The 24019-nt window shown below is 37.2% G+C and overlaps 1 long non-coding RNA gene across 2 annotated transcripts; it reads left to right on the top strand.

The window, feature by feature from the left end:
• The first annotated feature begins 2109 nt into the window (after positions 1-2109).
• Positions 2110-23823, top strand: LOC135102743 (uncharacterized). 2 transcript variants are annotated; one of them, XR_010269758.1, is made up of 4 exons: positions 2110-2669; positions 4375-4506; positions 18583-19065; positions 23291-23823. It is a non-coding gene; the product is annotated as an uncharacterized LOC135102743 (long non-coding RNA). The 2 variants fall into 2 exon arrangements; XR_010269757.1 differs by lacking the exon at positions 23291-23823 and adding an exon at positions 21539-21671.
• Positions 23824-24019: the final 196 nt, after the last annotated feature.

Here is a 24019-nt window from a genome sequence, read left to right on the forward strand (position 1 = left end):
AAAACACTCATTATACACGTTTCTCGTAATGTCCTTTTCTTTCCTAATATAGAGTGCGTTTCATCCATTTTCGCTTTTTCTGTAGGTGACAAGCTCAAAAACACATCAAAATATATCTTTTTGGTAATGTTATTCTATTTCTTCATATTGGTTGGTTTGCATCCGTTTTAGCGTTTTTCTACGTAAATCACTGAAAAGACACATTTTCAGTAATATTGTTGAAATTGCTGAAAAAAAAAACACTCAAAAGACAGGTTTCTGGTAAAGTCGAATAATTTCTCCATATAGGTGGCTTTGCATGCACTTCAGGGTTTGGTACATAACTCCGGAAAAAAGCTAAAATTATTTATTTTATAATTATTTTTTTTTACAAAATTTCCCTGAATTTTTCCAGAATTTTGGTACCTATGAAGATGAATAACAATTTTTTTTTTCTCTATAAAGTGTTATTTGTGTGTTTTAGCTTTTTGGTACTTAAGGAACTTAAAAACACTCATAATACACGATTTTCTGAATGTCCTTTTCTTATACAAACATAGGGTCCTTTACATGTATTTAAGCGTTTTTATAAGTAACATGATCAAAAACACTCAAAATACATATTTTTGGTAGTTATTCTGTTTCTCCATAAAGGCTGTTTTACATGCGTTTTAGCGTTTTGGTATGTAAGGAGTTTAAAAAAACACTTAAAGGCAAGTTCTTCGTAAAAGTTGGTTTTATTCCCAAGTTGTGTGATTTTTCTGCTTTTTAGTGCTTTGTTGCATATCACGCTCAAAAACACTTAAAAGACATTTTTCTGGTAATGTCATTTAAGCGTTTTTATTGGTAACATGATCAAAAACACTAAAAATACATGTTTTTGGTGATGTTATTCTTTTTCACCATAAAGTGTATTTTGCATGCGTTTTAGTGTTTTGGTATATAAGGAGCTCAAAAAGACTTAAAGGCAAGTTCTTATTAAAAATTGTTTTTATTCCAATATAATGTGATTGCCCTCCTTTTTAGTGCTTTATTGCCTAACACGCTCAAAAACACTCAAAAGACATTTTTTTCTGGTAATGTCATTTTTTTCCCACATAAAGCTGGCTTCGCATGCAATTTGGGGTTTTGGTAACTAAGAATGTGAAAAGCACTCAAAATACACACATTTAGTAAAATTGTTCTGTTTCTCAATTAAGAGTGTTGTTCATGAGTTTCAGCATTTTGGTATCTACGAAACTTCTTCATATACACTAGTTTTTGCATTTTTTGCCTTGTGGTTCTTTTGAACTATAAAACACTCATTATACACTTTTCTTGCAATGTCCTTTTCTTTCCCATTATAGAGTGCTTTGCATCAATTTTCGTGTTTTTTTTATAGGTATCAAGCTCAAAAACACTCATTGTTATCGGTGGTATTGGAATTTTAGATTTATCAATTTATCAGTTATTGGTTATTGGGCAATAAATTTATTGCCAATTATCAGTCATCACTGATAAGGTTATTGTTACCGATTTATCAGTTATCATGATTAATTTTTTTCGTCATCACGACCAGCTATATATATATATATATATATATATATATATATATATATATATATATATATATATATATATATATATATATATATATATATATATATATATATATATATATATATATATATATATATATATATATATATATATATATATATATATATATATATATATATACACCACTTTCAAATTTTTCAACATTTATTTAGTTCTTGAAGTAATCTTATTCATTTCTCTAGTGCTACTTCCAAGTTTCTCTCACTCTATCACTTTGTTCTACGACTACCCATCTTTGTTTCTTTATCCTCTTGTTCCATTTCCAACATATGCTATTTCTTAGCTCCATTTGTCAATCTTGACTCCGTCATATTCATGTTAATAATCAGATTGGCTCCATTATATTCAGAATTTTCTGATAATTCTCCACTTTTCATTTTGCATGATTATCTTCATACATGCTTCATACATACATTATCTTCATGACATGCTGTTGCTACAATGAGACAGATCATTTGTTGTGGGGGCTGTTGAACCACACTTAACAAGCTGAGGGAAGTGTAAAATATGTGGTCATTTATATATTTTGGTTGTGTGCAAGTACGGTGAGACAAGTCATAAAGGTTCACATGACTGCTGTACTGACAGGTGTGACCCTTTTATTCAGTGTGGAGCCTGCAGGGGCTGACAGATGATATGGAGTGTTTAAGTCACTATAACAGCAGTTTTGTTTTGTATCTGATGAAATTTTTAAGGATGCTAATGAAGGTCAGTATTGACTTTTTTTTAAGGAGGCAAGATAAAAGATATTTTGTAGCTTTATTCATCCATATACAGTATGTACAGTATTAGTAACAAGGGGAACCCACCAACCTCCTTGTAATCTCCTAAATTTCATTTTCATCTTCCTTTTTCCATTCTCCCTTTATTGCATATTTTCAGAAGTTCTTATATCCTTACCCACTGTCTTTTTTCTCTTCACCTCCCCTTTCCTTCTGTTCCATTTCCTGGTGATGGCACAGAATTATCAACAACAAGCTTTTGATGGCTGAGGATGAAGCCCGAATGAACCAGATACAGGCCAGGTCATTAGCAGCAGGCATGGCCGCCGTGCCCTCCAAGCCCGGGTGTTGAACCTGAGACCAAGCCAGGTAGGTGTGTGGCCTGTACACCTAGCCACTTGTACTTCTTGTGCTTCACTTCCTATGCTGTCACATGAAACATATTTATTCCTTGTTTTCACAATGTTTCACTCTTAATTTTTGTACTTGTGTTTTGCTATGTATGTATGGCAGCATGTCCTCAAAACACTAAGCAACATAAGAGGAAAGGAAATGAGGTGGTGATTTATTATTTCTCTTATATGACAATAAAAAAGTTGTCAAAGGCATGTCAAGTTTGTGTGCAGGATTCTGTATTTGAGTGTTGAAGCATGTGTAAATTCACTTGATAAGTATTTAGCTTTTTAAATTGATGTTTGGATGATAATGTGAAGGTTAACATGGCATTGTACTAATCTCCTAAAAAAAAGGCTGGGAACCATCTGTTCATAATGTGTGTAGGAGGCTCAAGGTATCAGGTGTTTAAGCTTTTAGATTGTGATTTGATAGGAGGAGTTATGTTAAGAAGGTCACATGACCTTGGTTGTTCATGTTGTATAGAATGTTTTCCAATTAAATTTCTTTCAGTCTCCCTATCTTTTTTACAGAGATGTAGTTTAGATATTTGATTCCAAAGTCAGTTAAGTTTTTCTTTTTTCATTCCTGATCAACTCTGTGCTCTTTCATAAGAGGCATTGATCTGTGCCTTTTCATAGAAGCATGGTCCATGACCTAGTGACATGCAAGGTTTATTGAAGGGACCTGAAAAAGAACCATTTTACAGTGATGAAATTATTCCTTTGAAAGTATTGACGGCTGATCTCTTTCTATAGGTGAGGGTTAGTGTTCTCTACTGTACCAAATACTGAACTGTCTTTTGTACTATTTCTCCATCTGTATCCTACCCAGTAAAGGTAATAGACTGAGGAACTCCCCACCTTTGTTAATTTTTACTAAGTATTGTCCTAGTGGTAATCAGATGCAGCATTGATTTGCTTAGGAGTTGGGTATCTGAGAATGAGTGGTTATTGGCACCAAGTGCAGCTCAGTTGTGGGTAACTCCAGTTGTTGGGAGCATTCCATGGTACACAGATGGTGGGATAGTCTTGCCTTGGACTCTTACAAATGTGTACTATGTCCCAGTGAGTTTTGTTTTTATTTGACATGAATCCCAAGTTTATTTAGGCATTTCAGGGACTTATTGTGGGTGATGGAGATCTCCACAGCACTCTTCTCTTGCTGGGTGGGTAGCTGTAGAAAAATTCATATGAATACAGATGTCAGATGTAGGTAAAATAGAGAAATGTTGATTTGAATGTGAACTAAATCCCACAACTTATATTATCTTTGATAAGAAAGGTTTCATTTAGACCATGAAAATTGGATAAAAGAAGCTGAACATTATTTTACTGCAACAAGAAGGCACACAAAGTGAAGGAGATCGCATACTTGACTTTAGTTTGTTGTTCCTTTGATGGGGAACTTGTATCATTGTTAAAAGCTTAAATCCTGTAAAATAGCATGGATCCATCTGAATCTTTATTCAGTCAAAAGTTTATATGATGTGTAGACTATTCAAGCTTGCCAGCCTGGAGCCTGGAGCCTGCTTGTTGTAGAGTTGTCCTATGTTCTGTAGATTTGCTTGATATTATAAACAATTATGATAAAATTTTTGTAAACAATTTTGTTCTTTATTTCTGTCAGTATCAGATTCAGTATTTTCTCCATCTTATGGCAGCATATATTTTCAACACAGAGTGAGGGCAGTGTCATTCCTCCTGTCAACTACCCCAACTTCTACTCCCAACACTACCACAGCAATGAGCGGTCTGGTGTGGTGGCTGAGGATTCTTTTGAAGAGGACAACGCTTCTGCTTCATCTGAGCAGGTCAGAAGGTGGATGGCAGCAGTATTAGTAGCAGACTGGTGTTACCTTGATGCTACTGCTACATTTCATTATTTGCATAGTTTTTTCAGTTGTCATGGACTTTATGTAATATATATAAAAGTATATGAAGCTCAAGAAACTTGTTGATAAGGTTTATGTTCAGCATACAAATTGTAGGATGCAAAGACAAGGATTGAAATATCATTGCCACAATTCCTGACAAAGCATTTGGTGCCACAGAATATTCAGCAATGTAATGTTTGTTTGGCAAACAAACCAGTTTCCCTGAATGATAGCTTTATTTCTGCAAGTTAATACAGTCTCTCTATGGGGGAGAGTTTGGAGACAAAAGCCAAGCATATATATATATATATATATATATATATATATATATATATATATATATATATATATATATATATATATATATATATATATATATATATATATATATATATATATATATATATATATGTGGTTTGTGAGCCAAGCATACTGATCATTACACTATCATGTGTAGTTTTAATATGTAATTTAGATCAAGGACAGTGCAGTGATAGAGGAAAAATTGTTCACTAGATTTTTTCAGAGAAGTTTTATGACATAAAGGATTAATTGAACGATCAGTATATATATTGGCTTACTAGCTGCATCTCTTTAACACAGAAGTGCATCGCTGTTGTGGGAGGGAAGATATGCAGTGTTTCCCTGCCATCTGTGGGAGTTACATTCCAGAGCCTCCTGCAAATAGTTAAAATCTGTGAATATGGGAAACCATCCCTATAAGGATCAGAACTACCTATATTTATAGTTTAAACCTTAAACTATGCATCTCACATTTACTAAGCAATTCACTTTAAGACAATAAAAAACAGTTATTATATGTATAGTACATGATATTTTAATTAAAAAATACAGTGCACTATAAAATAAAACGGGAATAAGTTGATATGTACAATAAACCCTTGATATAATGAACTTCTATTACCAAATTTCAGGTATAACAACCTATTTAAGGCTGCTGTCTGCTGTCTCTCTCTCTCTCTCTCTCTCTCTCTCTCTCTCTCTCTCTCTCTCTCTCTCTCTCTCTCTCTCTCTCTCTCTCTCTCTCTCTCTCTCTCTCTCTCTATACACATATATAGCAAATTTTCATCTCAAGTGACCCATTCTCCCCCCATATGTGTTCATTATATCTTGGGTTACTGTAATTTATAACTGAAAAAATAATTTGGGCTCTTTGGGCTGAAAGACTGAGCTGGTGGTGACACCTGGCAACTCTGAAAACTCCCCATTAGTTAGTTTAGGTTAGGGAAAACTCTGCAAATATGCAAAACCATGAATATGTGAGGGAACGCTGCTATAGGCTATCTCTTATTTGTTGTAGATGTATTCCATTCTATTGGCATAGAACGATAGGAAAATGGCATCAAGGAAGTAGGGATGCCACCAAACTAAGGAAATAGAGAAGTCAAAATTTAGTCATTGCTCTGTTTTGTGAATTGGTAGATATTGTGCCTGGTGGCTCCACTTCACCATTCCTCAAATCAGGGCGGTCAAGTTCTCAACTTAAGCCAAAAGTATTCTAAAAAAGTAGCTTGAGAAAAAATATGTATTTAGTACAGTCCATGTAATGAAAAGGAACTAATCATGATTAAACAAAGAACTCTATGTTCTCCTTTATGAAAGAGAGAAATTCATATATTATAAATATGGGAGGTATGTATATTACAGTCCCTGTATTGAAGGGGAACTCATCATGATTGAATGGATAACTATGTTCTCTTTTATGAAAGAGTGAGAAATTCATATATTATAAATATGGGAGGTATATATATTACAGTCCCTGTACTGAAGGGGAACTCTTCATGATTGAATGGATAGCTATGTTCTCTTTTATGAAAAAGTGAGAAATTCATATATTATAAATATGGGAGGTATATATATTACACTCCCTGTATTGAAGGGGAACTCATGATTGAATGGATAACTATGTTCTCTTTTATGAAAGAGTGAGAAATTAATTATGAGCGAAACAAAGTTTACTATGGAGGTTGTTGTTTCGTTTTGAGGGGCCTGGCTTGGTCTGACCATAACCCTATTCAATCGCTAATATCTCCAGAACTACGTGGCTGATCGTAACAAAATTAGCATCATATAATAGCACACCTCTATCAATTTTTTATGATATAGCTTTCATCTCTTCTATTGGGTGAAGTTAACTTACTAAAAGTAGAAGGGTGTCAGAAATGGGATTTCTCAAAAACTACTCAACCAGTTTTAATGAAACTTAAGAGGTGTCATGTTATAATTTTAATAAAATTCCTTACGTCAACTTTGAAGTAGCACTGTACATGCACAAAGTCAAAATTACAACTTTTTAAGTAATTAACTGATCAAGCTCAAATTTTTGTTGGTAATAAGAGTAATACAAGTTATGATGAAAAATCATGTGAAATTTGCAACACTACTGTGCATATGCAAAATACAATACAAAACTTTTTGTAAAGTGACCATCAGTTTTCTGCAATTTTCACCAATTTTCTTTTATCTCAATGAGAGTGGATAGATACCACTGAACACAAAATGAAATTTCCTACCAAGTGGTATATAGCACAACCACTGGGCTCTTGTAGAGTTTTGAGCTAGAGTGATTTGAATATTAGGCAAGTGCATGATGTGTGGGGTGCCTGAAGTTGCCTCTCTCTCTCTCTCTCTCTCTCTCTCTCTCTCTCTCTCTCTCTCTCTCTCTCTCTCTCTCTCTCTCTCTCTCTCTCTCTCTCTCTCTTCTTGAAATACCCCTTCCACTGATGCATTACTGACATCTTTGCTCGTTAATCGCCTTCCAAGGCATTTTACTGGTATATTATAACTTTTCTTCATTAAATTGTGTAACATTTGCTGTCTTAGATATAATTTTCTATCTGTACAACATCACCTCTCCTCTAGTAAACCTCATCTTTATTTATGATATGCATGTACAGTATTATGAATAAAATAATAAAAAATAATTAGGTAAAAACCAACTTAAAATTTTCTTGATGTGTCCTGTTGGTGATGCTCATCAAGGCTAGTGTCTTCTGGTATCAACCCTAAGTCTCTTGAGACCCCCCCTCAACTTTTTCTTCATTAATTTCTGCAACATTCACAGTCTTAAATCTAGTTTTCAATTTCTAGAACACAATCTCTCCTCTACTAAACCTCATCTTCTTTTCCTCACTGAAACATAGGTGTCTGAGGCAACTTACAATAGCCCCTTTTCTGTTCCCTCCTACTTTCTTTATTCTCATTTTCAATCCAAAGCTGAATGTTGCGTTTATGTGCGCAATGACTTAACCTGCTGTTGTGCCCACACTCTTGAATATTCCGAGTTTTTCACCATCTGGCTACTATTACAGAGTCACTCTCAAACTAAATTTATCTGTGCTGTATACCTCTCACCTAACTCCTCAGACTATAAGAAATTCTTTGACTACTTAACCTCCAAAGTGGAGCACATTCTGACTCACTTCCCTTTTGCAGAGACCTCCATTCTTGGAGACTTCAATGTTCACCACCAGCTTTGGGTTTCCTCTCCCTTCACTGACCATCATGGTGAACTAGCCTTCAACTTTGCTATCCTCCAATTGGTGCAACACCCTGCTCATATCCTTGACCGTTTTGGAGATACACCCAACATTCTTGACCTTTTCCTAACCTCTAATCCTTCTGCTTATGCTGTTACCCTATCTTCTCCATTGGGCTCCTCCAATCACAATCTCATATCTGTATCTTGTCCTATTGCTCCAATCCATCCTCAGGATCTCCTAAGGAGAGGTGCCTCTGGTGTTTTGCCTCTGCTAGTTGGGGGGAACTAAGGAGGTATTTTGCTAAATTTCCTTGGAATGACTACTGCTTCTGTGCCAGAGACTGTGTGCCGAGCGCATAACGGAGGTGATAGTGTCTGGCATCGGGCCCTACATTCCTCACTCTTTTTCTCGACCTAAACCTTCCAAACCTTGGTTTAACACAGCCTGTTCTCCTGCTATTCATGATAGAGAGGTAGCTCACAAAAGGTACTTGAGCCTTCCATTACCAGAATCTCTTGCACTTTATATTTCTGCCCATACCTAAACTTTCCAAACCTTGGTTTAACACAGCATGTTCTCCTGCTATTCATGATAGAGAGGTAGCTCACAAAAGGTACCTGAGCCTTCCATTACTAGAATCTCTTGCACTTTATATTTCTGCCCGGAACCATGCCAAGTCTGTTCTCCGACTAGCCAAAACTCCTTCATTAATAGAGTGTCAAAATCTTTCAAGATCTACCTCCCCTCGTGATCTCTGGCACCTAGCCAAAAACACCTCCAATAACTTTGCTTCTTCTTTCCCTCCTTTATTTCAACCAGATGGTACCACTGTTATCATATCTATCTCTAAAGCTGAACTCTTTGCTCAAACCTTTGCTAAAAACTCTACCTTGGACAATTCAGGGCTTGTTCCTCCCTCTCCTCCATCCTCCATGCTACCTATTAAAATTCTTCACAATGATGTTTTCCATGCCCTTGCTGGCCTAAACCCTCAGAAGGCTTATGGACCTGATGGGGTCCCTCCTATTGTTCTCCAAAACTGCTCCTCTGTGCTTGCACCTTGCCTAGTCAAACTCTTTCATCTTTGTCTATCAACATCTATCTTTTCTTCTTGCTGGAATCTTGCCTACATTCAGCCTATTCCTAAAAAGGGTGACCGTTCTAATCCCTCAAATAACCATCCTGTTGCTGTAATTTCCTGCTTATCTGAAGATTTTAATGCATCAACAGGAAGATTCTTAAACATCTATCACTTCACAACCTTCTATCTGATCAACAGTATGGGTTCCGTCAATGCCACTCTACTGGTGATCCGGCTTTCCCTACTGAGTCTTGATTATCCTCTTTTAGAGATTTTGGTAAATCTTTTGCTGATGCCTTAGACATATCAAAAGCTTTTGATAGAGTGGCACAAAGCTTTGATTTCCAAATTACCCTCCTACAGCCTCTATCCTTCTCTTGGTAACTTGATCTCGAGTTTCTTTTCTGACCATTCTATTGGTACTGTGGTAGATGGTCACTGTTCTTCTCCTAAATCTATTGACAATGGTGTTCCTCAGGGTTTTGTCCTGTCACCCACTCTCTTCCTATTATTCATCAATGACCTTCTAAACCAAACTTTTGTCCTATCCATTCCTATGCTGATGATACCACCCTGCACTTTTCCGCGTCTTTTTGTAGACGTCCAACCCTTCAGGAAGTAAACAGTTCACACAAGGAAGCCACAGAATTCCTGACTTCTGATCTCTCCAAAATTTCTGACTGGGGGAGAGTGAACTTAGTATTGTTCAGTGTCCCAAGAATTCAATTCCTCCGTCTATCAACTCGACACAACCTTCCAGACAACTATCCCCTCTTCTTCAGTGAAACTCAACCATCCCCCTTCTCTACACTGAACATCCTCAGTCTGTCCTCTGTCCTTTAATCATAATCTAAACTGGAAACTTCACATCTCATCTCTAGCTAAAACAGTTTCTGTGAAGTTAGGCATCAGTCTTCTTCACCAGTTTTTCTCACCCCCACCCCTCCTTATCCGTCCATGTATGTAGTATGCTATCTTTTAGATAGGGTGTAATCAAAAGTTTTCCATCTCATCAACTCCTTTCCTCTAACTGACCATCTTCAGCCTCATTCTCATTGCTGCAATGTTGCATCTCTTGCTATCTTCTACTGCTATTTTCATGCCAACTGCTCTTCTTATCTTGTGAAGTGCATGCCTCCCCTCCTCCCTTGGTTTTGCTGCATAAGACTTGCTTTTTTCTCTCATCCCTATTCTGTCCACTTCTCTAATGCAAGTTAACCAGTATTCTCAATCATTCATCCCTTTCTCTAGTAAACCTTGGAACTCCCTGCCTGCCTCTGTATTTCTACCTTCCTATGACTTGAACTCTTTCAAGAGTGAGGTTTCAAGACACTTAACTTGTATTTTTGACTAACATTTTTTACTGTTTGGGGACTGGCACCTCAGTGGCTGTTTTTTTTTTTTTTTTGCTGGAATTTTTGTTTCCCTTGGCCTGTGCCACTCCTACATGAAGGGGAAGAAAAGAAAAAAAAGGGAGGTAGATCTGATCAGGGACTGAACCAGGAATGAACATACCAGAATACCAAGCCTTAACTAACTGGACCATGAGGTACCTCACAGCTAATCTAGCTTTGGCTCATATTTGTGTCCTATCACTGCATTACATGGCTCTTCCTTCTAGGTTAATTTCTGATGTTTCATTAATTTAATGTGCTACAATAAGTATCCAAACAATCCAAAGTGTGTGTCTGGGAAGTGTGGTTCTGGTCTTGCAAGGTTTACCAGAGTATTCACTAGGAAGCCCCTGCTCCATTCATGTTTTCTCCCTTTTTTGGGTGGGACACTCATTTCCTGTTTGACTCAACAAAACAATGCCATCATAAGTTCGTACTAGGCTTTATTCTTTCCCCTATATGAAATCTTTTAAGACCATCCCACCACCATGTTGCCAATGTCATAGTTAAACAAAGAAATACATTTCCTATTACAAAATTAAAAATTATGAAAAAAAAAAAAATATATATAAACATGGGAAGTGGATGTGACCAGGGATTGAAACCAGATCTGACAAGCTTAAAGGACAAGCCTTTAGCTGACATAATCATAAAGTACATCACATCTAGTTTAGCTTTAGCTCATGTTTTCACATCCTAGCTGAGGTCTAAAAATGTGTACTAAGCATTTATGTTCCTTTTTACATAAGCTACTGTTGTTATTTGTCGACAGTATATAATTTATTTAGAGCTGCCTGTTATTTATTTTTCCAGTTTTTAGAGTAACATCTCTCAGGTATCAATAATTTTAACCCCCTGAGCAACAAGCAACACAGTGGTGTGCATCTCAGGGCTCTGATGGGTAATGAATGTATGTGCCTCATGATTTTCAATCCTTAAATCAAAATGAAAGTGGGAGAGAGATATTTTGAACATAACTTAGCAACATTTACAAAGCTGCTCCCTACCACTTTTAGTGACTTGCCATCTGGTATTCTATACAAGGCAAGTATCATGGAAGGAGGTGATCTGCCCTCATCCTAATGAATGGCTAAGTGCAAATGCAAGCTAACCTCATCCACTCCCATTAAGTGCTGTTAGACAAGGAGTCACAGTGGAAGAACATTCCTTTTGATATGTGGGGAAAGCAGTGAGGGCAGGTGGGGCAAGTGAGCTGTAGCCAGTACTATATCCAGCATAATGAACACACCTTTACTTCCTGTTGAACTAAAATAATGAGTCAGACAAAAGTACCACTAGAATGGAGAAGGATAGGTGCTTCTTATGCTGTAAGTTTCATTATTCTAGAATCTGTACTAAATGAGATATAACTAGGAATAAGAGTTATTTTTCTCTAAAAACTCATTACAAGAAGAGGTTTCTGCACAAAACACCCGTTGCTTAGGGGCTAGCAGAAGTTTCTGCATACTGGTAGTCTAGCTGAGTAGGTAATGCTTTTTGAAAGGTGATTACAAAATAATTTTATTACTGTAATATTTAGAGGCACTAGATCATTGATTATGGGGTATTATGAGTGAAAGAATTCACTGAAGAGTGTCTCTGGTATAATTGGCACCCAATCACTAATTGCACATTATGAAGGAAGAGTAACAACTGTAATGTCAGTGTCATTATCAAATTCTGTCCCCCTCCCCACACACACATACACACACACACACAATGGGCAGCAGAATTCTTATAAAAGAAGGAATAATAACAGACAAACAATATGGCTCCAGGAAAAGAAAATCATGTGTAACAAATCTATTAAGCTTCAGCTCAAGAGTGATGACATCATGTAGGAAAGAGAAGCATTTGTGGACTGTATATAACTAGATCTGATAAAAAGCTTTCGACAAGGTTCCCCCATGAAAGACTTATGTGGAAACTTGAAAATATTAAGAGACTACATGGGACAAGTATAAAGTGGATAGAAAATTACTTCAAATGATGAGAAATGAGAACAGTAGCTAATGATGAAAAGTTGGTTTGGAAAAGAGTAAAGAGTGGTGTGCCACAAGGGTCAGTACTATCACCAATATGGTATTGTTCATTGTTTATATAAATGATATTCTTGAAAAAATTGATAGCTACAACAGCCTATTTGCAGATAATGCTAAATTACAGAAAGAAATAAAAAGTTGCAAAGACTGTGAATATCTACAAAATGACCAATAAAATTTGTGAATGGAGCAAAAAATGGGAAGTTAAATTCGATGTAAGCAAATGTCATATGATGGAGATGTGCAGAAGTGAATAGAAGACCACATTGGACATACAAGGTAGAAAACGAATATATTAAAAGGATCCAGGAAGAAAAGGATCTAGGAGTAGTAAAGCCAGATAACTTCCAACCAGAGAAGCATACAGGTAGAATATGGAGAACATTTACAGATTACTATGAAACATAGTACAGCTTCTTACCTCATGAACAAAAGTAAGATGAGAAAAATAATCCCTATGATAATAAGACCTAGATTGGAATATGCAGCAGTTGTGTAGTCTCTATGTAAGAAGCATGTAAACAAGTTAGGAAGAATACAAACAATAGCAACAAAAATGGTGGCAGAATTTGAGGAATTAAGTTATGAAGAAAGATTAGAAAAAATAGATTTACCAATACTGGAACAAAGGAGAGAAAGAGATTTGATAACTATCTACAAGTTGGCAAACAAAATGAAGTTGGTAATGACAAAACCATTACTAAAAGAGACAAGCAGTCATGACAGTAGAATGGGACACTCACATAAGCAGGGGAAAAGAAGATGTCTAAACAACACAAAGAATAGTTTTCCACAAAGACACACTGAAGTTTGGAATGGACTAAAAGAAGATATGTATAGTTTTGGCAACAAGTGTACACAAACTAAAGGAAAAATTAGATATGTATAGGTATGGAGATGGGACCACATGAGTGTAGCTCGGGCCCTGTAAATTACACCTAGGTAAATACACAACACAGTGCACACCGTGCATGGCTACATGGATTTGTTTCTGACCATTATAGAGATGTTGTGTGATGTTTCAATAAGTGTGATGCCAAGAATGGAGTGTTATCTGAACTAAATGTATACTATCTATGGTAAGAAATAGTGGTACAGATATTATAATAACTTTCTAATTAATTACTGATTTGAAAGGTATATAAAGACAGGTTGCCTGATGGGATCCCTCCTATTGTTCTCCAAAACTGTGCCTCCGTGCTTGCACCTTGCCTAGTCAAACTCTTTCAACTCTGTCAACATCTACCTTTCCTTCGTGCTGGAAGTTTGCCTACATTCAGCCTGTTCCTAAAAAGGAAGACCATTCTAATCCCTCAAACTACCGTCCTATTGCTTTAATTTCCTGCCTATCTAAAGTTTTTTAATCTATCCTCAAGAGGAAGATTCTTAAACACCTGTCACTTCACAACCTTCTATCTGATTGCCGTATGGGTTCTGTCAAGGCCGCTCTACTGGTGATCTTCTGGGTTTCCTTACTGAGTCTCAGTCATCTCTTTTAGAGATTTTGGTGAACCTTTTGCTGTTGCCTTGGATATATCAAAAGCTTTTGATAGAGTGTGGCACAAAGCTTTGATTTCCAAACTACCTTCCTATGGCTTGTGTCCTTCTCTCTGTAACTTCATCTCAAGTTTCCTTTCTGACCATTCTGTTGCTGCTGTGTTAGATGGTCACTTTTTTTTCCTAAATCTATTAACAGTGGTGTTCCTCAGGATTCTGTCCTGGCACCCACTCTCTTCTTATTATTCATCAATGACCTTCTAAACCAAACTTCTTGTCCTATCCACTCCTACACTGATGATACCATCCAGCACTTTTCCACATCTTTTCATAGACGTCCAACCCTTCAAGAAGTAAACATTTCACGCAGGGAAGCCACAGAACACTTGAGTTCTGATCTTTCTAAAATTTCTGATTGGGGCAGAGCAAACTTGGTATTGTTTATTGTCTCAAAACTCAATTCCTCCATCCATCAACTCGACACAACCTTCCAGACAACTATCCCCTCTTCTTCAGTGACACTCAACTGTCCCTCTTCTACACTGAACATCCTCGGTCTGTCCTTTACTTATAATCTGAACTGGAAACTTCACATCTCATCTCTAGCTAAAAACAGCTTCTATGAAGTTAGGCGTTCTGAGACATCTCTGCCAGTTTTTCTCACCCCTCCCACTGCTAACTCTATACAAGGGCCTTATCCGTGCATGTATGGAGTATGCTTCACACGTCTGGGAGGTTCTACTATTACTGCTCTTCTAGACAGGGTGGAATCAAAAGCTTTTCGTCTCATCAACTCCTCTCTTCCAGTTGACTGTCTTCAGCCTCCTTTCATCGCTGCAATATTGCATCTCTAGCTATCTTCTACTGCAGTTTTCAAGCTAGCTGCTCTTCTGATCTTGCTAACTGCATGCCTCTCCTCCTCCTGCAGCCTTGCTGCATAAGACTTTCTTCATTCTCTTACCCCTATTCTGTCCACCTCTCTAATGCAAGGGTTAACTGGTATTCTCAATCATTCATCCCTTTCTCTGGTAAATTCTGGAACTCCCTACCTGCTTCTGTATTTCCACCTTCTTATGACTTGAATTCCTTCAAGAGGGAGGTTTCAAGACACTTATCCTTTAATTTTTGACTACTGGTTTGGACCCTTTTCTGGAACTAGCATCACAGTGGGCTTTTTTTTTATTGGATTTTTGTTGCCCTTGGCCAGTGTCCCTCCTACGTAAAAAAAAAAAAAAAGAAAAGAAAAAAGGGGGGGGAAAGGGGAAAAAAAAAAAATTAATTGCACTATCCTATGATCATATTGCATCAGATATTATATGAGGTTCCCAGAGCCAGAGTGATCTATGTGCCCTTGTGGTCAAAATTACTATTTTATTGCATTGTCTTCCCCAACCTTCCTAACGTGACGAGAGAGAGTGCAGACATCAGAATGGACCCCACATTAGGGTCAAAATCCATCCAAGTGAAATTATCCACAGAACCTTTTTGTCACGCTTGAGTGATAGCTATCAGTTGCTGGGGCCAGAGAGAATAACTCCCTCGCCACAGCAGCACGAGAAGAGTCAGCCAATGACAGCTCATGCAGTGATTCACGTGTCACACTGAGACACTTCCCCGCCACGACACCCACACACTTCACACTCTCCCTCCCTCCAGCCTGCTTGCTATCCATAAATAACAGGCTGCTATCTTAATTTTACTCTTACACAACACATAAGCCTTTCATTATTATGACGGACAACAACATACCCCTGAGGAGCCAGAAGCCACATTCCCAGATGCTTCTAAGATTTATCTTAGTGGGCTATGAACATCTTAGTGCTGGTAATTTTTTAAAGCAAAATCATTCGCAACTAAGAACCATGGAACATTCATAGCTATGAATGGGTCAGGGCTTTCATAGCTCACTAAGACAACAGTTTCTCCTCAACAACAACAACAATGTGAACATATCCTTGTCTGAAAATAAAATCAGAAAAAAAAACCTGAAAGTAAGCATTAAGATGGGTTTTATTATCAATATCAAGTAGTCTTCAAACACACTGAATAGTCTTTTGCTTTGAATAAATCATGTGTGTTTAACTGACTTGCTAGTTGAGTACTGAAATCACATTTCTGGAAATTACACTCATTAATAATCACAGCAGCAACACACATGATCCAGTGTGTGTAGCCAACACAAACTAAGGCTAATTATAGTTAACCCAATCATTCCAAACATGACAATTGCAAATATAACTTTTTTTCATTATGTTCCTTAAAAAGAAAAAATAATTCTGTCAGGGCATTTTCTTTCACATTCACAAAAAAAAAATAAATAAAAATAAAAATAAAAAAATGTAAGTACAAAAGATGAGTGTTTCTTTTCTATGATCAATATTCCTGTGATAATAAGACAAGCAATTTTTTCCTAAATCTAGGTTCAAGATACATACTCATAAGAATATAAGAACATAAAAAATGGAAGCTGCAAGAAACCATCAGGCATACATGTGGCAGTTCCTGTATGAAATATACTTACCTATTTCCACCTATCATTCCATCACATCTCAACCTCCAGGCTAGATATACAGAAGATGGTATAACTATTAATCATATGACCTTAATCATGTAAGATTAAAATGGAAATTAAAAAAGCTCTTCCCTGACAGGCAGTGAGGTTAAAAAAACTTTGCTTCTTCTTCTTTCCCTCCTCTACTTCAACCAGATGGCACCACTGCTATCACATCTATTTCTAAAGCTGAACTCTTTGCTCAAACCTTTGCTAAAAACTCTACCTTGGACGATTCTGGGCTTGTTCCTCCCTCTCCTCCACCCTCTGACTACTTCATGCCTCGTATTAAAATTCTTCGTAATGATGTTTTCCATGCCCTCGCTGGCCTAAACCCTCAGAAGGCTTATGGACCTGATGGGGTCCCTCCTATTGTTCTCCGAAACTGTGCCTCCGTGCTTGCACCTTGCCTAGTCAAACTCTTTCAGCTCTGTCTGTCAACATCTACCTTTCCTTCTTGCTGGAAGTTTGCCTACATTCAACCTGTTCCTAAAAAGGGTGACCGCTCTAATCCCTCAAACTACCGTCCTATTGCTTTAATTTCCTGCTTATCTAAAGTTTTTGAATCTATCCTCAACAGGAAGATTCTTAAACATCTATCACTTCACAACCTTCTATCTGATCGCCAGTATGGGTTCCGTCAAGGCCGCTCGACTGGTGATCTTCTGGCTTTCCTTACTGAGTCTTGGTCATCCTCTTTTAGAGACTTTGGTGAAACTTTTGCTGTTGCCTTGGACATATCAAAAGCCTTTGATAGAGTCTGGCACAAAGCTTTGATTTCCAAACTACCCTCCTACGGTTTCTATCCTTCTCTCTGTAACTTCATCTCAAGTTTCCTTTCTGACCGTTCTATTGCTGCTGTGGTAGACGGTCACTGTTCTTCTCCTAAATCTATTAACAGTGGTGTTCCTCAGGGTTCTGTCCTGTCACCCACTCTCTTCTTATTATTCATTAATGATCTTCTAAAACAAACTTCTTGTCCTATCCACTCCTATGCTGATGATACCACCCTGCACTTTTCCACGTCTTTTCATAGACGTCCAACCCTTCAGGAGGTAAACATATCACGCAGGGAAGCCACAGAACGCCTGACTTCTGATCTTTCTAAAATTTCTGATTGGGGCAGAGCAAACTTGGTATTGTTCAATGCCTCAAAAACTCAATTCCTCCATCTATCAACTCGACACAATCTTCCAGACAACTATCCCCTCTTCTTCAATGACACTCAACTATCCCCCTCTTCTACACTGAACATCCTCGGTCTGTCCTTTACTTATAATCTGAACTGGAAACTTCACATCTCATCTCTAGCTAAAACAGCTTCCATGAAGTTAGGTGTTCTGAGACGTCTCCGCCAGTTTTTCTCACCCCCGCAGCTGCTAACTCTGTACAAGGGCCTTATCCGTCCATGTATGGAGTATGCTTCACATGTCTGGGGGGGTTCCACTCATACTGCTGTTCTAGACAGGGTGGAATCAAAAGCTTTTCGTCTCATCAACTCCTCTCCTCTAACTGACTGTCTTCAGCCTCTCTCTCACCGCCGCAATGTTGCATCTCTAGCTGTCTTCTACCGCTATTTTCATGCTAACTGCTCTTCTGATCTTGCTAACTGCATGCCTCCCCTCCTTCCGCGGCCTCGCTGCACAAGACTTTCTTCTTTCTCTCACTCCTATTCTGTCCACCTCTCTAACGCAAGAGTTAACCAGTATTCTCAATCATTCATCCCTTTCTCTGGTAAACTCTGGAACTCCTTGCCTGCTTCTGTATTTCCACCTTCCTATGACTTGAATTCCTTCAAGAGGGAGGTTTCAAGACACTTATCCACCAATTTTTGACCACTGCTTTGACCCTTTTAGGGACTGGCATTTCAGTGGGCATTTTTTTTATTAGATTTTTGTTGCCCTTGGCCAGTATCCTTCCTACATAAAAAAAAAAAAAAAAAAAGGTGGTGAGCTACAGCTACCTGGCTGCACCTCAAGGCCAAAGCCACTCCAAAGATGTGGTCTATGGGTCTAGTGCAGCAGCCAAGCCTCCTTCCTCTGGCCACAGCTTCTCTGCCAGATCTCCAACTCTTGGCCAGACACTTTCACTGGAAACTCAGAAATCTGGTCATACAGCAGCTCCTGGCCATGCCTCAGACCATACTCACCTCAGCACTACACCACCTGTTATTACTGCCTTCCAGTCCTCAAAATTATCTCACATTTCCTCTTCCCCATTAGTCCATTCCTCATCATTCTCTGCACCATCACCTTTTTTCTCCTAATCCTTCTCACCTTCTGCTCACTCATCATCTCCCCCACAACCATCACTCCCTCCTGCCTCTCCATTTACTCATCCTGAAGCCATATTTGCCATGCACCAAACTTCTGCCACAGTTCACCCTGCTGATCCCAGCCAATTTATCATCAAGGACTCCACTTTCCAGGTTAGTAAGTATTTGTGATTTCTCTCTCTCTCTCTCTCTCTCTCTCTCTCTCTCTCTCTCTCTCTCTCTCTCTCTCTCTCTCTCTCTCTCTCTCTCTCTCTCTCTCTCTCTCTCTCTCTCTCTCTCTCTCTCTCTCTCTCTCTCTCTCTCTCTCTCTCTTTCTCTCTCTCATTAAAAATGGTAATTTAGATTTGGGTCAATCTGTGAAAATACAAATAAGAAACAAATGCAAACACACACAAATGTACAAATTTGATTTTGGCTACCTTCTGTTCATTCATCTCCCTTTCCCCTTGTTTCTCCACCTTTTTATTTTTTGTTTGAGAGAGAGAGAGAGAGAGAGAGAGAGAGAGAGAGAGAGAGAGAGAGAGAGAGAGAGAGAGAGAGAGAGAGAGAGAGAGAGAGAGAGAGAGAGAGAGAGAGAGAGAGAGAGAGAGAGAGAGAGAGAGAGAGAGAGAGAGAGAGAGAGAGAGAGAGAAAATTGCCTCAGACCAGGGTATTTCCACTTGTATAGTCTTAAAACAGGCCATAGCCATTTTTTTCCATGTTCTTATTTGCTTCTACACACCTGCCATTATACCGTTCATGTTTCCCAATTTTCATTTTATAACCGTACAAACTGTTGCATCCCCTCTCTATACTTGCTCAAAAATATCTCATATTTTTCTTGCACTACTTTACCTTCAAATTGCTCTTTCCATTTAATTTTTCAATAAAACTTACTAAGCTCTGCAAAGTTTGCCTTAGCATAGTTCTGTCTCCAATTTCTGTATTGTTCTTTCCTGTGCAATGCTGTTTCCTCCTGTAGTACTATCTCTATTGTCACATAATCACTTCTTCCCATTGAACTCAGACAATGTATACTTGGTCTACTTTCTGGGGTTTTCATAAACACTAAATCCAGCTGTGATGGTTCTTCTTCTCTTCTACATCTTATAGGCTCATTCACCCACTGTCTCGTTGTATTCACCATCATGGTTTGCATAAGTTCTTCACTCCATGACCCAACATTTTCTGTTACTTCCATCTCCTCCCAGTTAATTCTTTTAGTGTTGAAGTCACCTACTAAGAGTACTTTGTTACCTTTCCTTATCATTTCCTCCATACTACTTTTTTGTTTCTAGTTGCATACTTTTGAATTTATTAGTCTACCATGCATTAGTTTTTGGTGGTATGTATTTCACAATGATTTTCCTTTTTTCACATCTTTTGATCTTAATCACAACACTCATTGTTTCTACCATTCCATCACCATATTCCACTTCCTCAACAACAATATCCTTTTTTACCAATATCATCACTTCTCTTCCCTTTCCTTTTCTGTCCCTCTTCCATGTACTGTATCCTTCCTTTGCAAATCCCAACTTTATTTCCTCTTCTAGTTTGGTTCCTGTTAAACATACCACATCTGGTTTATTGTTCTTTAAATAGTCTTCAAGTTCCAGTAGGCTGGACACCAAACCATCTACATTAGTATACATAATCTTTAAACTTCTGTTTGGTGGTCTTGTGTGGCATCTTTGTGCCACCATTTCCTCACTTTCATGTCCACAACTTTCCTGTTCTCTATTCACTTTTTGACTTTTAGTTTACTTCTATATTCTTTGTTCATGTCTCTTTTTATCCATATTTCCTTCAATCCTTTTGCTTTTGCCAATTTTCCTGTTCTTTGCAAGACATGTTCTGCTGCTGTTTGTGACATGATTCTTGTTTTACATTGGCTTTGTTCTATTTTTGTCATACTTTCCGATCCTGTAAACCTCTTCAATTTGTTCGACTCTCCCCTCTCCTTCCTCTGCCACTTCTGCTATAATTTCCTTAGTTCTTTTCACTTCTTTCTCTCTAGCTGTTTTCATGGGTAGGTTCTTTTCCTTGACCCCAAATACCACCATACACATCTTTCTCTGTACTGTGTCTCTCACAAGATTACTTTTTTCCTTTATTATTTTAATCACTTGCTTTTCCATATCCTTGTTGTTTCTGTTGCTGTTGCCTTGTTATGTCCTCCATGTCCACCTTTTGCTGTTCTCTCTCTTTCCAACCTTTGACTTCCTCTGTAACTAACTCTCACTCCTCCAACCCTAACCTCTCTTGCAAAGTTTTCTTTAATTCTTCATTCTCTTTCTTGAGTTTCTTAATCTCTTCACAGTATTTCTTATTTAAGTCCACTATTTTTGTCACCTATTCTCAGTTCTTTGTTTTCTTTTTCCCTTTCCATCTCTATTATATCACTGGATATCTTTTTTTACATTGTCGCCACCCACTTCTGTTTCTTCCTTCCATGCCTTTATCATCGCTGTTAAGCTTCTTGTATTTTCACATTTTCTTCTTTAGTTATCCACATTCATGTATTTATATGAGCTACATTGAGATCCTCTTCCTTGAAGCCCTCAAAAATACTTGTATGTGTGTGTGTGTGTTAACCTAGTTGATTACACTTATCTAGTTGTGACATACTGTTCCATCATTACAGTGCGTGTGTCAAGGCTGAAGGAAGGACTTGGATAGTGAATGTGATAGTGTGGGTGATTGGGCCACTCAGGAAAAATTATACGATCAATCATACAAAAGTGTGATGCATGCTTCAAGTGCCAATGAAGAGCATTATGATAAGGATATATATATATATATATATATATATATATATATATATATATATATATATATATATATATATATATATATATATATATATATATATATATATATATATATATATATATATATATATATATATATATATATATATATATATATATATATATATATATATATATATATATATATATATATATATATATATATATATATATATATATATATATATATATATATATATATATATATATATATATATATATATATATATATATATATATATATATATATATATACACACACACACATTGTATAGGTCTTCTTGATAACTTGTTTTGCAGGGAAACTCCAGTTTCCTTCAACTTTATTCTTTCGTCAGTTGCTGTTTTGCCTATTTCTGCAGGCACCTTCAAGCTAAAAAAAACAATAAAATACTATGTAAAAGTTGTATATAATTCACATCATATGGCACTACACACAAAAAACAAAACACTACAAGCACCAAGATTATAAACTGGATTGACAGAAAACAATAAGTATCCACACACATCTTGCCTGTATGGCAATGAGAGAGGGACTGAAATAGTTGGGTTCCTACACTATGATAATGGTATTGGAACGGGCCTCCGAAACATTATCTTACAATATGTGATTGACTTGATGTTAAGTTATTATTCAGTACTGGATTTATGTGTGTAATATATATTGCCTCTAATAATTTTGTATCCATATTGGACTCTGTCTTGTGTAGTATTCTGAAATCTTTGTCACAAAAAGGGATGATCATGTTCATGTGAATGGGAACTTATTGCTGAAAATGATGGAACAGCTGGTTGATTATTAGTTCAAGGAGAAATACCTTTATGTTCAGCAATTCTATGTGCAAGGTTATGTCTAGTCTCATAAAGTTTGGTGGCATCCCTACTTCCTTGATGCCATTTTCCTATTGTTCTGTGCCAATAGAATGGAATACATCTACAACAAATAAGAGATAGCATATATCAGCGTTCCCTCACATATTCATGGTTTTGCATATTTGTGGAGTTTTCCCTAACCTAACCTAACTAATGGGGAGTTTTCAGAGTTGCCAGGTGTCACCACCAGCTCAGTCTTTCAGCCCAAAGAGCCCAAATTATTCTTTCAGTTATAAATTACAGTAACCCAAGATATAACGAACACACATGGGGGGAGAGTGGGTCACTTGAGATGAAAATTTGCTATATATGTGTATAGAGAGAGAGAGAGAGAGAGAGAGAGAGAGAGAGAGAGAGAGAGAGAGAGAGAGAGAGAGAGAGAGAGAGAGAGAGAGAGAGAGAGAGAGAGAGAGAGAGAGAGGCAGCAGACAGCAGCCTTAAATAGGTTGTTATACCTGAAATTTGGTAAATAGAAGTTCATTATATCAAGGGTTTATTGTACATATCAACTTATTCCCCTTTTATTTTATAGTGCACTGTATTTTTTAATTAAAATATCATGTACTATACATATGATAACTGTTTTTTATTGTCTTAAAGTGAATTGCTTAGTAAATGTGAGATGCATAGTTTAAGGTTTAAACTACAAATATAGGTAGTTCTGATCCTTATAAGGATGGTTTCCCATATTCACAGATTTTAACTATTTGCAGGAGGCTCTGGAATGTAACTCCCACAGATGGCAGGGAAACACTTCATATCTTCCCTCCCACAACAGCGATGCACTTAATGAATTGGGCCAAGATAATTAGTGAAAGCTTTCTGTGTTAAAGAGATGCAGCTAGTGAGCCAATATATATACTGATCGTTCAATTAATCCTTTATGTCATAAAACTTCTCTGAAAAAATCTAGTGAATAATTTTTCCTCTATCACTGCACTGTCCTTGATCTAAATTACATATTAAAACTACACATGATAATGTAATGATCAGTGTGCTTGGCTCACAAACCACATATATATATATGCTTGGCTTTTGTCTCCAAACTCTCCCCCATAGAGAGACTGTATTAACCTGCAGAAATAAAGCTATCATTCAGGGAAACTGGTTTGTTTGCCAAACAAACATTACATTGCTGAATATTCTGTGGCACAAAATGCTTTGTCAGGAATTGTGGCAATGATATTTCAATCCTTGTCTTTGTATCCTACAATTTGTATGCTGAACATAAACCTTATCAACAAGTTTCTTGAGCTTCATATACTTTTATATATATTACACAAAGTCCATGACAACTGAAAAAAAAACTATGCAAATAATGCAATGTAGCAGTAGCATCAAGGTAACACCAGTCTGCTACTAGTACTGCTGCCATCCACCTTCTGACCTGCTCAGATGAAGCAGAAGCATTGTCCTCTTCAAAAGAATCCTCAGCCACCACA

The sequence above is a fragment of the Scylla paramamosain genome, chromosome 8, assembly GCF_035594125.1.
Source record: "Scylla paramamosain isolate STU-SP2022 chromosome 8, ASM3559412v1, whole genome shotgun sequence".
NCBI classification, from domain to species: Eukaryota; Metazoa; Arthropoda; class Malacostraca; order Decapoda; family Portunidae; genus Scylla; species Scylla paramamosain.